The sequence below is a fragment of the Lepisosteus platostomus genome, chromosome 8 (assembly GCF_059453375.1).
Source record: "Lepisosteus platostomus isolate fLepPlt1 chromosome 8, fLepPlt1.hap1, whole genome shotgun sequence".
NCBI classification, from domain to species: Eukaryota; Metazoa; Chordata; class Actinopteri; order Semionotiformes; family Lepisosteidae; genus Lepisosteus; species Lepisosteus platostomus.
Genome location: NC_142618.1, coordinates 27,169,856 through 27,190,408, shown reverse-complemented (window position 1 = coordinate 27,190,408; position 20,553 = coordinate 27,169,856). Strand labels below are relative to the sequence as shown.

The 20,553-nt window shown below is 37.9% G+C and overlaps 1 protein-coding gene across 1 annotated transcript in view; it reads left to right on the top strand.

Moving 5' to 3' along the window:
• Positions 1–13,621: 13,621 nt before the first annotated feature.
• Positions 13,622–20,553, top strand: part of LOC148657144 (pituitary adenylate cyclase-activating polypeptide type I receptor-like) — a 189,352-nt gene continuing 182,420 nt past the window's right edge. The window contains exons 1-2 of the mRNA XM_088643017.1: positions 13,622–13,732; positions 16,637–16,722. The gene's annotated coding sequence lies outside the window, so the exon portion shown is untranslated. The remainder of the gene's footprint in view (positions 13,733–16,636; positions 16,723–20,553) is intronic.

Here is a 20,553-nt window from a genome sequence, read left to right as displayed (position 1 = left end):
AAATCTGAAAAACACTGTAGAGACCAATGATTATTCTTGAGTTTTCATATCCTAGATTTATATTTTATACTTGACAATTGCATAAATACCTTGCAGCCATGATTATCTTGCTACAGCCCTCACAATGAGCTATGCGTTGGCAGTGTTCTGTAATAGAATGCTAAACTGTCCTCCTACAAACATAGACAAGCTTGTCAATTTAAAGTACCATTTACCTAAATGTTGACTTATAAAGAACAAAATGCCTATGCTTCAAAACTATTTTAGTTGTGCTGTTTAAATCAGCAACTGTTTCATTTTAAGTACTGTATGAATATCTGTTCATTCACATTAATCAGCTTTTAAAATATGGGCTATTATTTATTATTTTAAACAAAAATATTTCTGTTTAATACACTTCACATTTTAAGACCTACTTTAGGATTTTTTGTGGTGACAAAATCGATTCCAGATAATGCACCTCATCACAGGTGGATTTATAATTGAGAAATTCTTAAATTGTTTACAAAAAATACAATAACTTATTTTATATACTTGTTTTCATTTGAAAAATTGCTCATTTGGCCACCGTTTAGGTGGGATTCTGCCTTAGAGGCACCCAGTCATAATCCCACAGATGGTAGCTTCGCACAATTGGCTCCACAGATAAGCACATCCACCAAATGTCTGAACCCACTGTACAGTTACAAAATAATGTCGCTTTCTTGTGGTTGTGGTTTAATTTACTTGTGGTAGGAGGCCTGGCCTTATCTGGTGTTGCACAATTCTTCACAGTCTGTGGAGTGGTGCTTTGTGAAGCCAGAGGTGCCCAGGAGTGGCAATGGTAATATTCTGGTGGGATCAGAGCTGCACCTGTTACATGTATGCTGTGTAGGTCTAATGACTACCAGCCATGTAGACTGCTGCAGAGAAAGTATTGAGATTTTGCTGAGGTAAGATGCTCAGGCTTTTTTTAGCACAACGTGATTCTCCACCATCTAAAGAATGGTACTGCTGGGCTTGTCAACAAAATGGTGAAGACACACAAAAACTAAATTTCTTGACTTTCTATAAAGTCTTTTTGACAAATTTCAATGTCCTGACTGCAATGTAATTGTACATTTGAGGTTTAAATTCAATTCAAGAATTAAGTTCATGAATAGGAATCTAAGTATCTGGAGTACTAGAGCAACTCTCCTTGGAGGAACGGTCAAAAATCCTGCTTCAGAATTCCCAATGAAGAAAGATGTGAATTTAATCCTTTCTGTAGGGGGTTTAGACTTCTAAGTCACAAGCTGGGGTTTATGGCAGGAAAGGGGGTTAACTGATAAGGATTGCAGATGCAAGCTAGGAACCCCCCTGGGTGTAATGTTAAACTGACCATTTGCCCAGAACATCGTAAACTGGCCAAATACCATGAACCCCCCTCTTTACCATCAGACCGAGTGACGTCAGAAACGGAGAAGAAAACACTATATAACCCAAAAGTTTGTAACAGTACGTGGAACAATACTTCGGTTTTGTTGTTTCTTGCGGGAAACAAGACTTCGGCTTTATTGTTCCTTGCATGCAATAAACTCATCTGTTTTACTTCATCTCGGGATCAAGAACCTTATTTCTTCTGTTACAACAAATTTGGCGTAGTCGGCGGATGCTCCAGAAGGCGCAGAACTTCCCATCAGCAGGAGAGACGGTCAGCGCGCACATAGCTAAGAGGTAAGGACTCCTCTTTTATTTAAAAGTCCCGACTCTCTCTGACCGATTGGGAAATCTCTGCTCCCTGCGAGAATCGCCCGAGATGACGGAGTAAACGTGAGTTTCTGAATTCCTCTGGCCCGGGGAAGGCACCGGTGTATGTAATGGGTTGGTTGCTGTAAGCCCAGAATTTGGTCTGGCAGGGGTTCCGCGGTATTGTGTACAGGCGTTCGAAGCTGGTGTATGCCTTAATTGCGCGTGGAGTTTTGAACGGGTTTTGGACCCTTACCGTGAAGTTCAGGACTGGTGTGGGTCTTAATTGCACCCGGAGTTCTGAAGGTCAGAACTGGTTTGGGTCTTAATTGCACCCGGAGTTCTGTGGCTCGGGATCGGTGTGGGCCTTAATTGCGCCCGGGGTTCTGGAGCTGAGTGGTGCATTAAATGCACGTATAATCCAGGATTGGTGTGGGCTTTAATTACGCCCGGGGTCCTGAGATTAGCTACGCCTTGATCGTGCACAGATTGGAGTGGCGTGGTTTCTGGCGTGGCGTGGTTTTTTTTTGTTTTAAAGGAAACAGGAGTAGAAGAGATATATGTATGTATGTTTTTGGTGTTTTCCTTGTTTTTGAAATACATATACACACGCACGACACTAACATAAACACACCTCATAATAAAAGAGCAAAGCATTAAGTAGCAGGATTTAAAGGACGTTGAGACCCGAGAATCGCCCTGATTGAGCTCAGTGCGTAAGTCCACCCCGGGGCAAAAGCAGCGATGCTGGCGTTCTGGGGATGGTGAATTACTGATCAGGAAAGGGGGTTTTCGAGGTCTCGTTTCTTACCTGTGAACAGTGCGGTGTAAATCCTCTCTAAAGTCTCTGAGAGGTATTTAGATCCGGAGGTAACAGACGCCCTTGGCTGAATGAGTGCAGGAATGCACAGGTTTTTCAAGTGAAAGCATCCCCCTACTGAATGAGCTGTTACCTCACACACGACAAAAGTAAATCTTAAAGAGACCGAACATGTGCGCTAACTGATGGTTTGAGAAAGTGGTGGAAGGGTCCGTTTAAATATCGGAAAAGTGTAAGTTGACGGAAAAGAAGGAGAAAAATATGGAAAAAGCTGAGTTTGTCAGAGGGAATTTGGGGGGAAGACGCCTATAAAGAAAGCATATATGAGTATTGATTGGCAAAAGCACAAGCATGTAGCTCCCACCCTGGTGCACGGCCGGCACCAGTGGTGGCAGATACATGAGAAAAAAAAAAGAGAAATTGGGATGTGACTTAAAAGTGTGTTTACGGGGAAAATAAAAACCCGGAAGAAAATATACTTTACTCGCTACGAAAGAGTATAGGAAAAAAACCTAAAAGAGGCAGTACAGGAGAATGAGAAACGAATTAGGAATTAACTCCTGGTCACGCTGCACTGGTTAATGTGCTGCAGCCAGCGACTAAGTTATATCCTGCTCTCCCACAGGGGAACAAACAGGCAGGAAACGAAAATAATTGGGATCAATTCCCTCAGTGGCCATATGGAGAAGGGGGGTCTGATTGGGATAACACTTGGTATGAGTGTGATAAAGACGGATCAGGGTCTCCCCTGTTAGAGGGAGGGCGCCCGCAGATCTGTACTCTCACTCGAAGTGGGAAAGGACTTGATGTAGCAGGGGCTGGCGCCGTTGATGACAGCGCCACTCTAACACTGTCTCGCACCCCGTCGAAGGGGTCTGCAATCGCACCTACCTTCCCTGATTTCCCCCATACGATCAAATCCAAAACCGTAAGATATTGACCGGTGGGCTAAGGTACCGCACCCGAAATTAGAAATGCAGCGAACCTGGAGTGCGCTTCAGGAATTAAAAGGATTCATGTAGAAGTAAAACAAGAATACAGCACATTGTATTACGAAGAGAAAAATATATTCTCGATGTGTATGTGTGTTTTATGAATTTGTGTGCCGGCATGTATGTGTGTAACTGTGAGTTGTGGTCTACTAAATGACGGTGTGAGTGTGTTTAGCCAGCGGGACTGGCTAGAGACGTAACTACAGAGACTTGACGAAAATCAACTTAAGGAGATTGGAAAATATAAGAGCGTCTGAAACGTATAAGTACAGTACAGGTGGACGTAAAAGTAGTTAAACAGTTTTTGTATTATTATAAATTATTATAAATTGTAATTTATACAATTAGTTGCAATAATGGAAACAATTTGGTTTTATTCGAATGTCTCGAAACCAGACATGCTGAAACGCTGTAGGTTTAGAATCGAGACTGGGGAGAATAACGTCTTGTGAGAAAATCTGTTTACCTAACGATTAGATCCTGTAAATCCCTTGTAGCCTCCCTAAGTCTGTCCCAGTCCAGTGGATAAAAATGTACTGTTAATGGAGTGTTGGTTTCTCTGTTAGGGGATACTGGAGCACTACTGTCCTGCTTGTTTCACTCCTCTGTTCAACAGTGTACTATAGAGCAATGTATAGGGGAAGATGGCAGGAGGCCACAGGAGTATTGGGACAGCAAGTTTTACTTGCCGAGTACCAGATTTTAATGGGTGGTTTTATTCCAGATCTATTGGGTTGGAATATTATGCATTACAAAGAATGACTATGCAGAACAGGGTATCACGTAGCTTCAAACTGGCTGTGATCACTCAGTATGTTGATGGTATTCTGAGTGCTTCCCCTGACGAGGAAACCCACAAGTCTGAGTTGCTTCAGCTTTAGAGTGTCTAATAGAAGCAGTTATGATAAGGCCCTTTTGTGTCTAGCATTGTGAGATTTTAACAGGGCCTGGGTGCAATGTTTTTTACAGGGTGAGCACAACTCTTAACAGATCTGCTTAAGGGGGGAGTGCAGTACAAGGACAAGATTGCCTTGGTTCCCGCAGCAAAAGCCGCCTTTAATAATTTGAAACAAGTTCTCTTACAGGTGCTGAGACTGGGGTTTCCTCAGATGGATCAACCATTCCTTTGTATTATTGCAAGTTGCTGACAGAGGCCACCCAAGGAGCCCGCGAGCAGGTCCTGGAGGCGTGGGGACCACCACCTGAAGGAGGGCACAACCTCATCCCAGGAGAGTGGGTGTGGATCAGGAAATTTCCTTCACAGGTTCTCCAGCCCAGGTGGGACGGACCCTACCAGATCCTGTTGACAACCGAGTCTGCGGTTCGAGTGAAGGAAAAGATCGCTGGATCCACGCGCCACACTGCCGACGAGCCTCATCCCCATTTACAGACTCAGAATGAAATCATTTCTGTTTATAACAATAATTGTTGCTGTAGGACTATGTTCCGCAGGAATTAATGATCATCTCTCCCACAAAGGAGAACATGGAATTAATTCCTTTTTAGGCCTCTCCTATCTGACAGCTAAGAAAACCAACCAAAGTGCCTGCTGGGTGTGTGCCGCATTACCCAAATATGTACAAGGAGGACTTCCTATGGGGGCCATTCCTTGGCGTCTCGAGGAAGTCATAGGCATGGTCATTTGGAGGGATAATTTAGGAGATTTTAATATGACAAACTATGGGGGTTGCCATAACACGACTTTAACCTGCACAACATTACAATATCTACAGGAGCGAGGCTTAGAGCCCACGAGTTTCACAGGCTCTTACGCTCCTAAATATAACAGAAGCCATACACCACCATACCTGACTCTAAATAAGGAACGTGAGGGAAACATATGTTTCCAGCACACTAATGGTCTGCACTTGGTTGGATGGAGTCGTTGCAACCTTACCATCGCTGCAAATATATCCACCTCTACCTTCCAAATTCCAGGATGGGATCGGCACACCCCACAATTCGGTATAAGTTTCTTATTTTCAGAGGCATGGGGAGCGCCAAACGGAACATATTTCATTTGTGGAAAACGAGCCTACCCATGGTTGCCAGCCCAGTGGTCTGGCTCATGTTATTTAGGATATGTGGTTCCTCATATCCGTGTTCAAACCCACACCCCCTTCGGACCTAACCACAGACCACAAAGAAAATTGGCTGATTGGGAATATTATTTAGGTATAATATTTCCACAAGCCGGCATGAACTTTCTGAGTCGAGAGTTAATTCAAATGGCCTCGACTTTAGAAGAATTAGCAAATTCTACCTCATCTAGTCTGAAGGCTGTTAATGATGAGATGGTAGCCCTCAGAACAGTGGCCATGCAGAACCGACTAGCTTTAGATTATGTACTGGGGGCCCAAGGAGGAACTTGTGCAGTAATTGGCACTGAATGCTGCACATATATCCCTGATAATTCTGAGCACATCTCAGATCTGGCCCAACACATTTTCAATGAGGGACAGAAATATCAGGACTATTATACTGAAAATTGGGGAATTGGGTCTTGGGTAAAGTCTGTTTTTGGGGCCTGGGGTGGAACCTTTTTATAGTGTTTATCTGTAGGAGTAGTATTGTTTATATGTATAATTGTAATCATCACATTCACAAAAACATGTATCACATCTTGCTATAACCGTGGAACGTACAATGTCATGGCAATACAGACCTGTTCGCCAAGAAAGGAAAGATCTGCCCTGACATTGTATGTATAAAAATAGGCTACACTGACGTATGCCATATTTTATAAGGGGGGAATGAAGAAAGATGTGAAGACGGGGGTTTGAATTTAATCCTTTCTGTAGGGGGTTTAGACTTCTAAGTCACAAGCTGGGGTTTATGGCAGGAAAGGGGGTTAACTGATAAGGATTGCAGATGCAAGCTAGGAACCCCCCTGGGTGTAATGTTAAACTGACCATTTGCCCAGAACATCGTAAACTGGCCAAATACCATGAACCCCCCCCTTTACCATCAGACCGAGTGACGTCAGAAACGGAGAAGAAAACACTATATAACCCAAAAGTTTGTAACAGTACGTGGAACAATACTTCGGTTTTGTTGTTTCTTGCGGGAAACAAGACTTCGGCTTTATTCTTCCTTGCATGCAATAAACTCATCTGTTTTACTTCATCTCGGGATCAAGAACCTTATTTCTTCTGTTACAACACCAATAACGCATAACACATTAATATAAGCATTTTGTAATTGTAAACCATGCTAGAGAAGGATTTACATAATGCTTACTACAGGGGTGTGAATACATAGAATCTTATGTTTTCTGAACTTTCTTTTTTAAGGTAGTGCTGTGATTGTTGTATTTATTGGCACTATTAGAAATTGTATGAGTGCTTTATGACTGTTAGGAATTAATCAGGCAGAATAACAGGCTTTTTTGGTACAAATGTTTAATACACTTAATTTCAGAATTTCAGCACACGATACATTGACTATGACATTTGTTATGGTCTACATTATTATTCAACATTCAGATAATTGAAGGCAAATACGTATAAAAATTGTGCAATTAATTAGTTAGACTTCTTTTAGAATTCTGAGTACAATTTGACCACCAAGATACAAGAAAGATTGCAGCTCTGTAAGCTGTAGTGTACATACTACATACTGAACATTCCTAGACTCAAAGAAATATCTTATGCTGAAAAATAAACCTCTTTTGTCTTGAACACAGAAGACTGAGATGACTTGATTTCTGTATTCAAATTCTCATTAACCATTGACATAATCAATCCTTTGGATTGATTCTTCAGAATCAAGAGTGAAACACAATAACAACACTTAAATGAAACAATTAAATTTAACAACTGTTTAAATTAAACATCTGTTTAAAGCATTATTTAAAATTTAGAGCTTTTCCCATGATATCGAAAAGGATTGCTGAATTTGAGCTTTAAGTGATTTAATTACTCAGTTAAATAACAGAGGTGTAATATCTTAAGAACACTTACTCTGTTACCACTTGACAGAGCTACTTGGAGACCAACCCCTGCAAGCTTTAGGGGTTTTGCTGAAGACTGAAGTACATTCCAAATCAATTTAATTTTTTAAATGACATCAAAGCAGGAGCAAGTACTGAATCTGTGCTGGAAAAAATATATCGAAAGCTCAGAAAAAATGGCCAATGATAATGTTGTAGCTAGGACCAATTCCAGGAATGACACACGAAAAGAACAGACATTTTTAATTTATTAAAGTTAATGTTTTTTTCTAAAAAAATTAAATACATAGAAATATATAAATGAGGTAGACATGGGTGCAGAATAGTAGATTCTGGAGTTATAATCAAAAGTGGGCACAAATATTACGATGAGCATTGTTGTCCTAAGAAAGGTCCTATACTCAATTGTTCCCCTAAAATGCTTATTTGTATAAAAGGGTACAATTGTAACTGGGGTTAAATAAATGCATCAGCACCATTAGTTAGCTATTAGAGTATTAAAAGAAAATAAGAAACAAAAAGTTGGCATGATCAGCTCAAGACTGCAGTGCCTTTATTTACCAAAGCATCATAATTCATTAAAATCTAAGAACATTACACTAAACTATACATTTTGCATATTGAAATCTTTCCTGTTTCTTTAATTTGAGAGTGTGAAGTATGGACAAATTTATTCACCTTTTTTATGTATTTTTTTTCATTTATTAAAGTTTTTATATGCTTTTACGTAAGTAGGATAATTGATCATCTCTAGTGAGGTGCTATCGTCATCACTATCTATTTAAAAGACTATCATGTTCAACATGTTTTGCTTTAAATCTTCAGTTCTGTCTGGATAAGTCTAGTAAAAACATATGTAACAATACTATTTGTGCATAAAAGGCATTGGTGTTGGCAAACCCATGACCCTGAACCGAGTACGAATGATGGATTTTAAACTACAGACATCAAAGGGTAAGATAAGTTACAGTAAATTTCAGCAAGGTCTAAAGCGAAAAACAAATTATATTTATTGAAAACTGTAAGTATTCAGAATTCAATATCAGGGAGTAACACGTTTTGTAGCAATTACAGACACTAGTCTTTTTGAGTATCTACCAACTTTGCATACTGGTTTTGTGTACTGTACAATTTTGCCCATTTGTCTTGGTAGATTTGCTCAAACATTTTCATGTTGTTTGGGGATTGTTTATAGACAGCAATTTTCAAATTTAAGTTTATAAACATCTGGAAAGCAACAGAAGTTTTGCTGAGGCATTATTTTCTGTCACTGATATATTCAGTGAGTGCATTTACTGTGGGATTTAAGACTCAACATATACTGATTTATAATCTTGTAATCAGAACTTCACCACATGGTGATAAATCATTTTAATTTGCTTCCCTTTACCTGACTTCTTTTTCACAGACATGTGAATCAATTTGCCTGCTTATATAGTACATGGGGTTCATTCATTTTGCAAGAAACTGAATCGAAATGTATTTTTACTGGCTTACTGAAGTAATACATTAAGTCAGAGTACAGTAGCTTTATTTCCTCTATTCATTTTTCACCCTTCTGATATAACTAAAACAACTAAAGACAATTTTACATTTTGAAATTTAGAAAGATTTAAGAAATAATAAAATGTGGAGAACTCAAAGAAAATATAAGAAGAATATGTACAGGAATACAGTCAAACATAGACCCTAATGAAAATCAAAATACAGTTCCATTCAATTACAATCTTATTTCTAAAACTACAGTAGGTGTAGTAGAAACATAATACTGTATATGATTTAGAATATACGGTATACAGTGCCTTGCTCTGGTGTTTTGGTTTGTAAAATTACAAAATATTGCACACACATCTTTAAAAAATAATATTTTAGTTAAAACCTGAATGCATTAATTGAAAACTAAGTGTAAGATATGTTACAGTGGAAGTCAACAATAAATGAGGACAAAAACATTAAATATGTTGATTGCATAATTATTCAAGCCTCTGAATTCAATATTGGGTGGAAGTGCCTTTGGACACAATTACAAACACCTATCTTTTTTATTATTCTCTAACAACTTGGTGTATTGATTTGATCCCACTTTTGCCTATTTGTCAGATTTGCTTGAGCTTTCTCAAGTTGCTTGGGGATCACTTAACAGTTTTCAAGTCTTTTCACAGATTTCAATAGGATTCAAGTCAGGATATTGGCTTGGCAATTCAATGACATTCGTAAAGCCTTCTGCTTTGGATGATTAGCCTGCTGAAAAGTGATTTTTGTCCCAGTTTTATGTCCATAAAGTCTCTTAGACATTTAAATCTCTTTTCAATTTGTTTGTGCTTTACTCCATCCATTTTTCCGTCAGTCCTAACAAGCTCTCCAATTCTTCCAGAGCTGAAGCATCTACATTAGCAAGATGCCACCATCATACTGTAGCCTTTGTTCTACAGTACTTGAATGTACTTGGAATGTAATTGTGTTGTTTTGGGTCTTAGACCAAAAATTTTAAATTTAGTTGACCTCAATAACTTTTTACGACATTTTTAAAGTATCACTTAGATACTTTGTTGCAATCTTCATGTGGAATATAATTTCCACTCGTCACAATAACTTTGTGGAGTGACTGGGGTAGTGTAGACTGACTAATTTTCTTCCATCTTACATTGGCATCCCAATGTATGCCTCTTATAGGCACTAAGATCCTATTGTAAGTTGAAGCCTCTGTTATGTCATTAGCTAAACGTAACATAAATGTTCCCAAGTTATGGTGTGCAACTGGATAAGAACCACCATGGGTGCAATTAAAATTAGTGGAGCACCTCAGCTTTTAATAAAGCAATGACCACTGAAAACTTTCAGGTGCCTTCAGGTTTATGGCTTCATCAGTAAGGGATGTGCCTCTCCTCCAACCAAAACTAAACTGAATTGATGGGCTGGAAACTGTATAAACAAAGATGGAAGAGGGCAAATACAATATTCCTGCCTGATACACATTACCCAGAGAGCAATGGTGAATGATCTACTGTCCTCAGTCACCTGACCATTATGTAAAAATAATTTCCTCATTGACATTTAAAAACCAGGAAAAAGAAACCTCCAATTGGCTCTGCTAACCAGGAGGAGGGCATATCCACTGAAACGCAATGTATTGAAAGTGAAATGACTGGAAGAAAGAGCCATGGAAGTGTTGTAAGTTTTTTTTTTTAGAGATTGTTTAGAAGTTTAGGACAGAGACTTGTTTTAAATTAACAAGGAAAGGTTTATTCCATGCTGAAAGGAAATGAAAAAGACACAGTTCAGCTGTGGAGCCTTAACATTGTGCCTCTTTTCTTTGCCTTTCAACATGGGATTTAACTTTACCTGTTCCTTTGCAGCCTACATACAGTATGCCGACGCAAGCAACCTATTTGTTTTAAATTATTTCAACTGGTCAGTTGTACAGTATATAGAGCTTGGAGTGAACTAGATTTTTGTTTCTGTGTGTTGGTTTGTTTTTTCTTTGCACTGTAAATAAAGAACTTTTTAACTAATGGCTTTGTTTATTTATTTAGACTCACTGATTCAAAGATCGCTACTATGGCACACCTGCCCCTGGGGTGACACAATATAAAGATGCAATTCGTTATTTAAATTGTTTGCATGTTCTCCCCACGTTAATGTGGGTTTTCTCAGGGTGCTATGATTTCCTCCCACTTGCCTAAGACATAGTGATAGGTTCTGGAAAAATTGGCCTTGGTGTGAGTGTGTGCATGTTTGTGTGTGCATGTGCCCTGCAATAGGGTGGCTTCCTGTCCTGGGTGTGTTCCAGCTTGTGCCCGTAGAGTGCCAGGATACATTCTGCAAGCCCTGTTAACCTGAATTGAATAAAGAGGTTAGAAAATGGGATATATGGGTTAGTACAATATAAAAAATAATTAGTGAATCTATTTAAAGAAATCTGTGCTTTTTAGCAACAAAAGTTGTCAAAGCAATAACCCCAAATATTCCAGAACTGATGTTATATTCCTTAGGGTAAATTATCCTTGTGATTGACAAGATCTAATAGATATCTGGCCGGGTTTAATGACTTCTTGTATTTATATACTGTAGGAATAGGATGCTTTTCATCCCAAAGTGCTTCACATACAGGAGAGGACCCACTTCATTAACCACTGAAGTGCAACAACCTTGCATGAAACACAGTTGCCCCATTACACAGCTGGTCAGATGGAAATATGAGAAATTGCTTCACCAATTGAATTAAGAGGAAATGTCAGGCTGGCTTAGGAAGGTAGACTCCCAAGATTTTAATCAGAAAATGAGGGTCAACAGCTCTGTTCTAACTAACACAGTGCCTTGGAATCTTTAATGATGTAATAGACAGGGCCTTGGTTTAAAGTCCAAAGGAATTATTAGTAACATTACGTCCAGAATAGTAAGTACACATTTATATGGAGTCATTACTGCCTTAAAACATTTGCAGAGTAGATATGTTCAAAAAAAAAAAGCCTGAGCAATAGAAATAAAACTGTAACAAAACCGTAATGTCAAAGATTAGAAGAATGTCATATACTGTACACCAGATACAGCTTGGTGGCAGGGTTTGGAGCAGTTTCACAGTTAATATAAACCAGCCTCAGCAAAGCATGGTGCTTGATCAATACACGTGTAGAGCTGCATGTCAGGCAAGTGTGTCACAAATTCACAAAAAATCAATGGCACATCGACTGCCAACAAGTACAGGCAGGTTAGGATCCATTGTTCTATTCCCTTTAAGATCAGGTCTTATTGGGCAGGGACTTTATCTATACAGTATATAACAATGTAGTAGTTTTACCAGATACCTTAGCTAAAACAACCAGATGATACAAAATCTGTTTTGTACTGCAGAAACCACACAGGAGTGTTAGGTAAGTGAGTTACCATGCCTTTATAAAAGAGCATAAAATGTGGCTACTTTACATGTTCAAAATTAAGGTAACAACAACTTAAGATCATTCATTGGCTTTTAATGAGAAATTGCAGGAAAGTTAAAGAATTGAGAGACTGAAAAATCCAAATAACAGATACAGGGAAATGGTAGCTGTTAAAACAGAATTATTTAAGACAAAAAAGAATAAAATGCTAAAATAGAATATAAAAAAAACCCAAGGCTTTTGATTTTCTAATCAAATTCATCTGAAGAAGGCTCCACGGCCAAAACATTGTTTTCTTTCTTCTCTTTTCAGCATGGAATAAACCTATTACTTGTATAATACAGTATATCTATCAAGTATAGTTATATTTTCCCAATGCAGACATGATGTTGAATGCCGTTAGAAACATCACTAAGTTGGGAAATATTTTAAATATCAAGGACGGGTGGGATTGATCAAATTATTAGTGTAGAAAACTGCTAAAGTCACATGAAACGATTTCTGAATCGTTACTCTTCATAAATAGTATCAATATAGCCTTACCGTTCTAAGCGGAGGATGACAAGAAAAACAAGACTTAAAATGTTGTGTAAGGCAATCAGGATGACAGTGGAGGGGGTAATATGCAGATGTGTGCTTGTTTTGTTGTTGCATTAATCAGAGCTAAAGACATTTTCAGTCCATTCATGCTGTACTGTTTAGAATGTACAGTATCTGTCAGTGATGAGTGTGCTTTTCAACGTGATGATGACCTTAAGTACACTCCCAGATAAAAACACAACTATTTCACTGAGAGAGAAAAAAACAGATCTTAAATCTGATGCCCTAATCTTGTCAGTTTCCTGGCCTTAATCTAATTGAAATTCTGATGATGATCTCATCAGAGCACTGCAAATGAAGGTTAAATCCATGAGAAATGTGCTCTTGCAGAAAATAACATAGTTATAGAAAGCACATCATAGATGTTTTTTTTCAAACAGATTGCATGTATGTGACGAAAAACTGTAAGATACAGCTACATTTGTTGAAAACACAGCTGCCCTGATGATACTGGAACAGCTGGATTTTGAGGGTTTAGTGTTGATTGTTCATCCTCTTTATTTTATTCCTTTTTTCTTTTTGTGTCCAGTCCTTTTGTTCAGTAGTCATTTGTTTTGCCTCTGCATAGCCATGCTGGGTCTGTATTATTATTTGTGAAGCGGGGGAGCTTCTCAGCACATGGTTTTATAAGCTTTCGCTCTCCTTTAGGTTCTTGTTTCACATTAGCAGCATTTCATTAAAGAACCCTGTGGCTCTATTACTGACTGCAGTGCTGGCATGTTTAATAATGCAGCTGTTGTGACTACACACGAGAGATGCTACATTTCTGATTGAAATGCAAAAGGTATGTGTTTGTTCTTTGGAATATGGTATGATGCTGTAAATAAAAAGACAATAAATTGTGCATACTGTACTTCAGTAGAAATACAATCCATGCTAAGATGCATATGAAAATGTTAAAATGTTTCAGGAAAGCCATGTACTGTAAATACAGAACCAACCAATTAGCATTGGTTTAATAACCTTATCTATGAATTATGGCAGTGTTTGGAAAAGAAAATCTTGAATCAAGTGCCTAAATTTGACAGACAATACATTCCTTCTGGTAAAACATGTTTGCAAAGCTGTGCATGCTGTGCTTAAAAACAATAATGGAGGGATGTGTGTATCATGCCTTCTTCCAGTCATTGACAACTGTTTTTTTCTCTCTCTATATGATGCAGTTCTGTTATTATTCAGCAGTGACGTTGCTAGTAACCATGGTTACACTGTACACTATTAAATTTTCTTTTTTTCACCTTCATATAATAATTTGAGTCTTACAGTGGAACAAAGCAAAGTGAATTAATCCATAATTGTACATTTGGCTCAGTGAGCTGGTATATGGTTAAAACCCACCGTACTGTATATTCCATTGGATTTTCTGTTTAAACACATTAAATATAAACACAGGTAAAAATATATTTGAAACAAACTAAACATTGAAAAATGGGAAACACTGAGCTAGAAGTGTTTGCTTATGAAAAAGAGGTGTTAATGCTGACCTATTTACATCTTGTAAATTGTTGAAATGTGTAAAAAGTACTCTGTACTTGTACAGTATATACAGTATATAATGTATGTATGGAATGTTCAATTGGATTCCAAGTCTGACTCAAAAAAGAATTTGTTACTCTTCAAATTACATGTACTTTGTTTTCTTTTCAGACTATCGAACCAAATATGCCAATACAGTTCACAGACTGTGAGGAAAGATCTCAACTTAGTTAAGAAAATGATTTACCTAGACTTTCTTTTGATAAATTGACTAAAACCAATTTGATTTAATCCAAAATAAACATTTACTTTAAAAGTAAAAAATGTTCTGCATCAATATAGATATTTTTCCTTTCTAGTTCCAGCTTTCCCTGATTTTAGAGCCTAGCATTTTAGATAAAATATTACAGAAATCCACAGCTGTTTAAAAGATAAAGATAAAAGTTTAACCTTTCACTTCCTTAAATTGTAATTTAGTGCTCTGTTCAATAGCAATTCATGTGGAGCCATTTCCACATTGTCTTCAAAACCTATACCAGATTTGCAAAGCAGTTAAAATAATTTCATCTCCTGTGGTTTATTTGTTTTAGTCTATTTTGGGAGTATCTTGTCTGGCAAATATAGAGGATTATTATGGTGTATTATAAGGGTTGACTCCCATGTGACAAAGGGTCTTGAATACAGAAACATACACAATGCATGCTTAACAGTAGATTGCTTCTAGTGGAAACTGAAGTCAAATTAAGGGAACATGATGCCAGAGGACTCAGGGCTTTTCCCTGATACAATTGTTTGTTTATTTTATTTTTATTTTAATGTCATTTCAATGTAGTGAAATACCATACCATATCATAGTGAGGTGGAAGTCTGAAAAATAATCCATTTAATTTATTCTAGGGATAAAAAGTTGTTCTTCAAAAACGTATGTGGAGGTAAATAACAAAAGAAGTCCCACTTTCAGGAAAAACCATGGAGAGAGAACCCGATTCGTGCAAATAAGCTTGAGGGAGTCTAGCACACAAAACCATAAGGGGTACCCGCCCGTAAGCAGAGAATGAGCACATAGAAGGCACTGTGTATAACAAAACATGGACCCACTCACTCAACTACACATACCATACAGTATATTGCAGTATTCAGTAATTGTATTCCAAAACTGTGTAAAATCAAAAAAAACATGTTATGCAGGGTTAACTCTTAACTTTGTCATTTTATGTGCAACCAAATGTATAACTGGAGTCAACATTAAATGGTTCTGGTGACGCAAACCCTACAGTGGCCTAAAATACCCACTAATTTCAAGCTGAATGAAAATTTGCCTAAGGGAAACTTATTCTTGAAGACAATCAATTTCCAAGAGCTTTTTTCAATGGTTGGTTGTTTTAGACTCATACTTTTTAAATTGAGGAACATTTCCAACACTGATGACTGAAGAGCTTTAGACACAGAATGTAGGATTGCCCTGGTTATACCCCAGCTAGGGTTAGGGTTAAAATTTCGAAAACACGTAGACTCTTTTTATGCTCAGTGCTGAATTTTGTGCCTCAAGAGAACATTAGGACAAGTGATGTTTTGGTCCTACTGTACCTGCAGGTTTATTTTTCGGAGACTTTTGGCTGCCTGTGTTGTATATTGCAGAGTTCAGTAATTGTATGGAGCCATGGTAGCTCATACAGCAAGGGCGTCAAGCTCTTAATGGGAAGGTCACAGGTTCAATCCCAGGTAGGGGCAAGTGATGTAGCTCCATGTCCACTCAGCCTCCTTTCCAAATGAGTACTGGGGGTTCATCCTTCCAGGGGTAATAGGCCGGCCAGAGCTTGATGCTGACCAAATCACCTCCAGTGCCAGACTGTTCAGAAACATGATGGTCCTTGTCCTCCATTCCCCCATGGGCCTTTATGGCATGAAAAGGCGACCTTACCAGTCTACCAGTAATTGTATTCCAAAACTGAGTCAGATTAAAACTTGTAAAAAAGCTTGTTCTGCTGGGTAAACTCTTACATTTGTCATTTAATGTGCAACCACATGCATAACTGTAGTCAGCATTGAATGGTTCTGGTAATGCAAGCCCTATGCTGGCCTAAAATACCCATTCATTTCAATACCATTTTTATAGCATTTTTTCAGCTGAATGAAAATTTGCCTAAGTCAGATGCATTCTTGAAGGCATTCAATTTCCAAGAGATCGTTTTAATGGTTTTGGTTGTTTTAGATTCATCTTGTGGATTGATGAACATTTTCAAAACTGATGACTGGAGGCCAGATACAGAATGCAGGATTGCGCTGGTTAAACTGAAGGTAGGGTTAGGATTAAAATTTCTTATCTACAGTACTTAGACATTTTTTACACTCAGTGCTGAATTTGGGGTCCCAAAAGAGCTTGAGGACAAGTGATGTTTTGGTCCTACAGTATATGCAGCTTTACTTTTTGGAGACTTTTTGCTGCTTTTGTTCTATATTGCAGCATTCAGTAATTGTATTCCAAAACTGAGCTGGATCAAAAGTTGTAAGAAAACCTGTTTTGCTGGATAAACGCTCTTCCATTTGTCACTTAATGTGCAATCACATGCAAAACTGGAGTCAACATTGAATGGTTCTGGTAACGTAAACCTTACGCTGGCCTAAAATGCCCACTCATTGCAATAGCTTAATTTCAGCATTTTTCAGCTGATTGAAAATTTTGCCTAAGGCTAATGGATTCCTGAGTACAATCAATTTCCATGAGCTCTTTTTAATGGCCTTGGATCTTTTAGACTCATACTTTTTGGATTGAGGAACATTCTCAAAACTGATGACTTGGGGGTTACAGAGACTGAATGCAGGACTGCATTGGTTAAACTGAAGGTAGGGTTAGTGTTAATTTTGAAACTACATAGACACTGTTTACACTCTATGCTGAGTTTTAGGTGATGTTTTAGCCCTCTCAGATTCTTTTACAATGGTTTTGGTTGTTTTTGACCAGGGGTGGTCAACCTACTTTTTCATTTGCCACTCCAGCCCGATCTATCAGTGTGAATTTGAAGCTCTGATATAGAAAAACAGGCCGTGGGCACATCAGTACAATAACGATACCATCACTAAAATGACAGAAAATAAAAGCAAGTGACTCATGCTACAGTGAACAAGTAATGTCAATGATATTTTTATTTTGTCCTTGCAGCTTGACATTCAGCTCATTCAGCAGTTCAGTCAAGTCTGTGAGGAATGCAAAATCCAGAAGCCACTGGTCATCCTCTAATTGGTCATATTCACCATATTTAGATGACTTAAGAAACTCTTTGATTTCAGGCAACAGCTGTCTAAACCTCACCGAAAGTGTTTGTTTTTTAAATCTCCAAACAGCAAGTGAGCAGCCACAGCAAACACTTTTTTATTACTTCTCTATCCCTGAATGACTTTTTGTGTTTAGCCAGGACGTGGCTCACACAGAATGATGCAATGATTGCCGCTTTCCCTCTTGTCTTAAGCCTCGTGAAAACCGACCACTGCTAGTTGAGATTTTAATTTTTCCACTTTTCTTTTCCGTAACTTGCTATTAGTGGGAAAGTCCACATCATACATTTTGTGCGCAGTTCTGAAATGTCCCTTTTTCACGTGATTTGAATGCAAAAGTACCAAAAGAATCATGCTGTAATTTTCAGTCTCTTTGCTTCATCATTTTCACTCAAACGCTACGACTATCAAAAAGGCAATCAAACGTTTCAAACTGTTGGCGAATTTGTCATGGTCAGTCTGTTTCACTCCACTATGCACTGTAGCGAATATGGGGTTCGTGCGTCAATAACCAAGAGAACGTTCTTGGGTAGCACACACAAAACTATTTACGGAGCCTTTTTTTCCAGTGTCAGCCAGCACTCAAGAAAGAGACTTTTACAACCCATTCGACAAGGGTTAAACACATAAGAGCAATAAAATGGATGACATTACATGCACACATCTGAATGAATTTTTAGGCTTTTGGAAAAATTAGTAAGATAGCTCATTTATTTTTTGCCAAACGTTCTTCCATTCGACTGGCAAGCACTCTGCAATAGACTGGTTGGGCACCCCTGTTTTAGACTGATACTTTTTGGATTGAGGAACATTTTCCATACTGATGACTAGAGGCCTGCAGAGCTGGTCAAACCCCAGCAAGGGTTAGGGTTAAAATTTCAAAACTACTTAGTTTTAACGCTCAGTGCTGAATTTTGGTCCCAAGAGAACTTTAGGACAAGTGCTGTTTTTGGTCCTATCTGCAACCTTTTTTTGGAGACTTTTGGCTGTCTGTGTTGCATATTGCAGCATTCAGTAATTGTATTCCAAAACAATTGTAGGAGGGCTACAGAGAAAGAATGCAGGATTGCCGTCTTGAAACCCCCAGCTAGAGTATACTGTATGACTGAACTACTGAAAAATTGACTAGAGAAAGAAGAGTGAGTGAATTGTCTAGAGTGTATAGGTATATAGCTACAAATATTAATAGATTCAAATTCTTTGCCTGAAGAATAAAAGGTCTGCATATCATTGTTTGATGTGTAATTCATTTTTACAAGCTGTAGTTTGTTCAGGCTCTTGAACAAGGATTTGTAGTAAAAATAATCTTATTTTTTTCTCCTCAATAGTATGCTGTCTCTGTGCTTTTTACACATTGGAGAAAGTGGTTGGAATTTTTGCATTAAATATAAGGACTGCAGAACATCTTTCTGGATATTAAATTGAAAGTGAAAAGCTGAAAGTGCCAAACCTAATTTCCTTAATGACAATGTATGCAGTTCTGCAAAGGCCTGACATTGGTCAGTATCAGATCAAGTAGTTTCTTTGTTTTTATGTTGACAGTTTAATTTCCATTGGTTTTCTTTCTGTCGGGAAATCTTAAGGCATGGCTAACAGTTATAAACTACAGCATTATGCCGTAACCTCTTGTTTAAATGAATTAGTACAGTATGTGTAGAATTTAACAAGTCATATTCAATATACAGTAACTCAGCAGCAAAAACAACACATAAAGTAGAAAAAAATGAAACAAGAACAAATATTTACTGTATAAAAATGTTAAGGCAGTAATTATCCATTTAAAACAATTCTACTGTATATAATTATTTGTTATTGGAGATAACAAAGTGCTCAGTTTCCATAAATTTCTCAAATCTGTTTATGATCTTTGGATTAGATCTGGTATTCATCTGTCTCCAATAAATTACATATTTTGCTTTTAACAGTTGTTATGGACCACCACAGTAACTTGATAATTTGGTGCTCATTCCAAAACGCTTTAATGTACAAAAACTTTTGTTTTTAAAAGTCTCCTTTTCACTCTTTAGAATATTTGGTCTTCCTTTTCATGCTATTTTTGAATAATAGCATGGTTTCATGAAAAATCATGCACATCTCCAGTTCTATCAGAAGATGATCTAAAGAATTATCAGATGCCTGATTTGCAATAGATGAGCCAGAGGATAATGCTGTGGGAGCAAAGCTCATGACCAAATAGGGAGTGCCATCATCAACCATGGTCAGGAATACTTATTGTTGACCATGGATTTTTTTTTCCAAATGGCCAGAGGAATACCCAGGACAAACCAGGAAGCTTATACAGTAGCCAAAGCCAAATGCTACCCCTGCAATTCAATAATTAATCTTTTATGAGGAATTTCATGGAACGTCTTCTGAAAATATGCCCTCTGTGAATCCAATATTGTTGTCACTTGTTCAAAGAATACAAAAAAGTTGAGCATTTAGTAGCATCAGAACAGTTTTTGCTAGTTGCAGCAATTAGATGGTAGAAGTAAACTTTTTTTTTTCATGTAAAACACATCAGAAGCAGAAAATGTACTTCCATTCAAAACAGTGCAGGTTTTCCAAGTGACTCAAACAGCAAAGGAGATTTCCCAAGCATAGGTTGAGGTATATGATCCAGACATCACTGGTTTGAACCTAAGTCATTTAACTAGCCAATTGTGTCCAGAATTCCCCATGCAATTCACTGAGAGTAGCATGGAATCAGCTTGGCTGTCTCGGGTAAGTTCTAAGTAATTGCATTTAGCATTTTTATATGTAATGTTAGTTTGGATCATATGATTTAAAATGAATCAAAGAAAGTTTAGGTTGAAAATGACAGGCAGGAGAGTCAAACTTAGTCTAAGTAGCTCA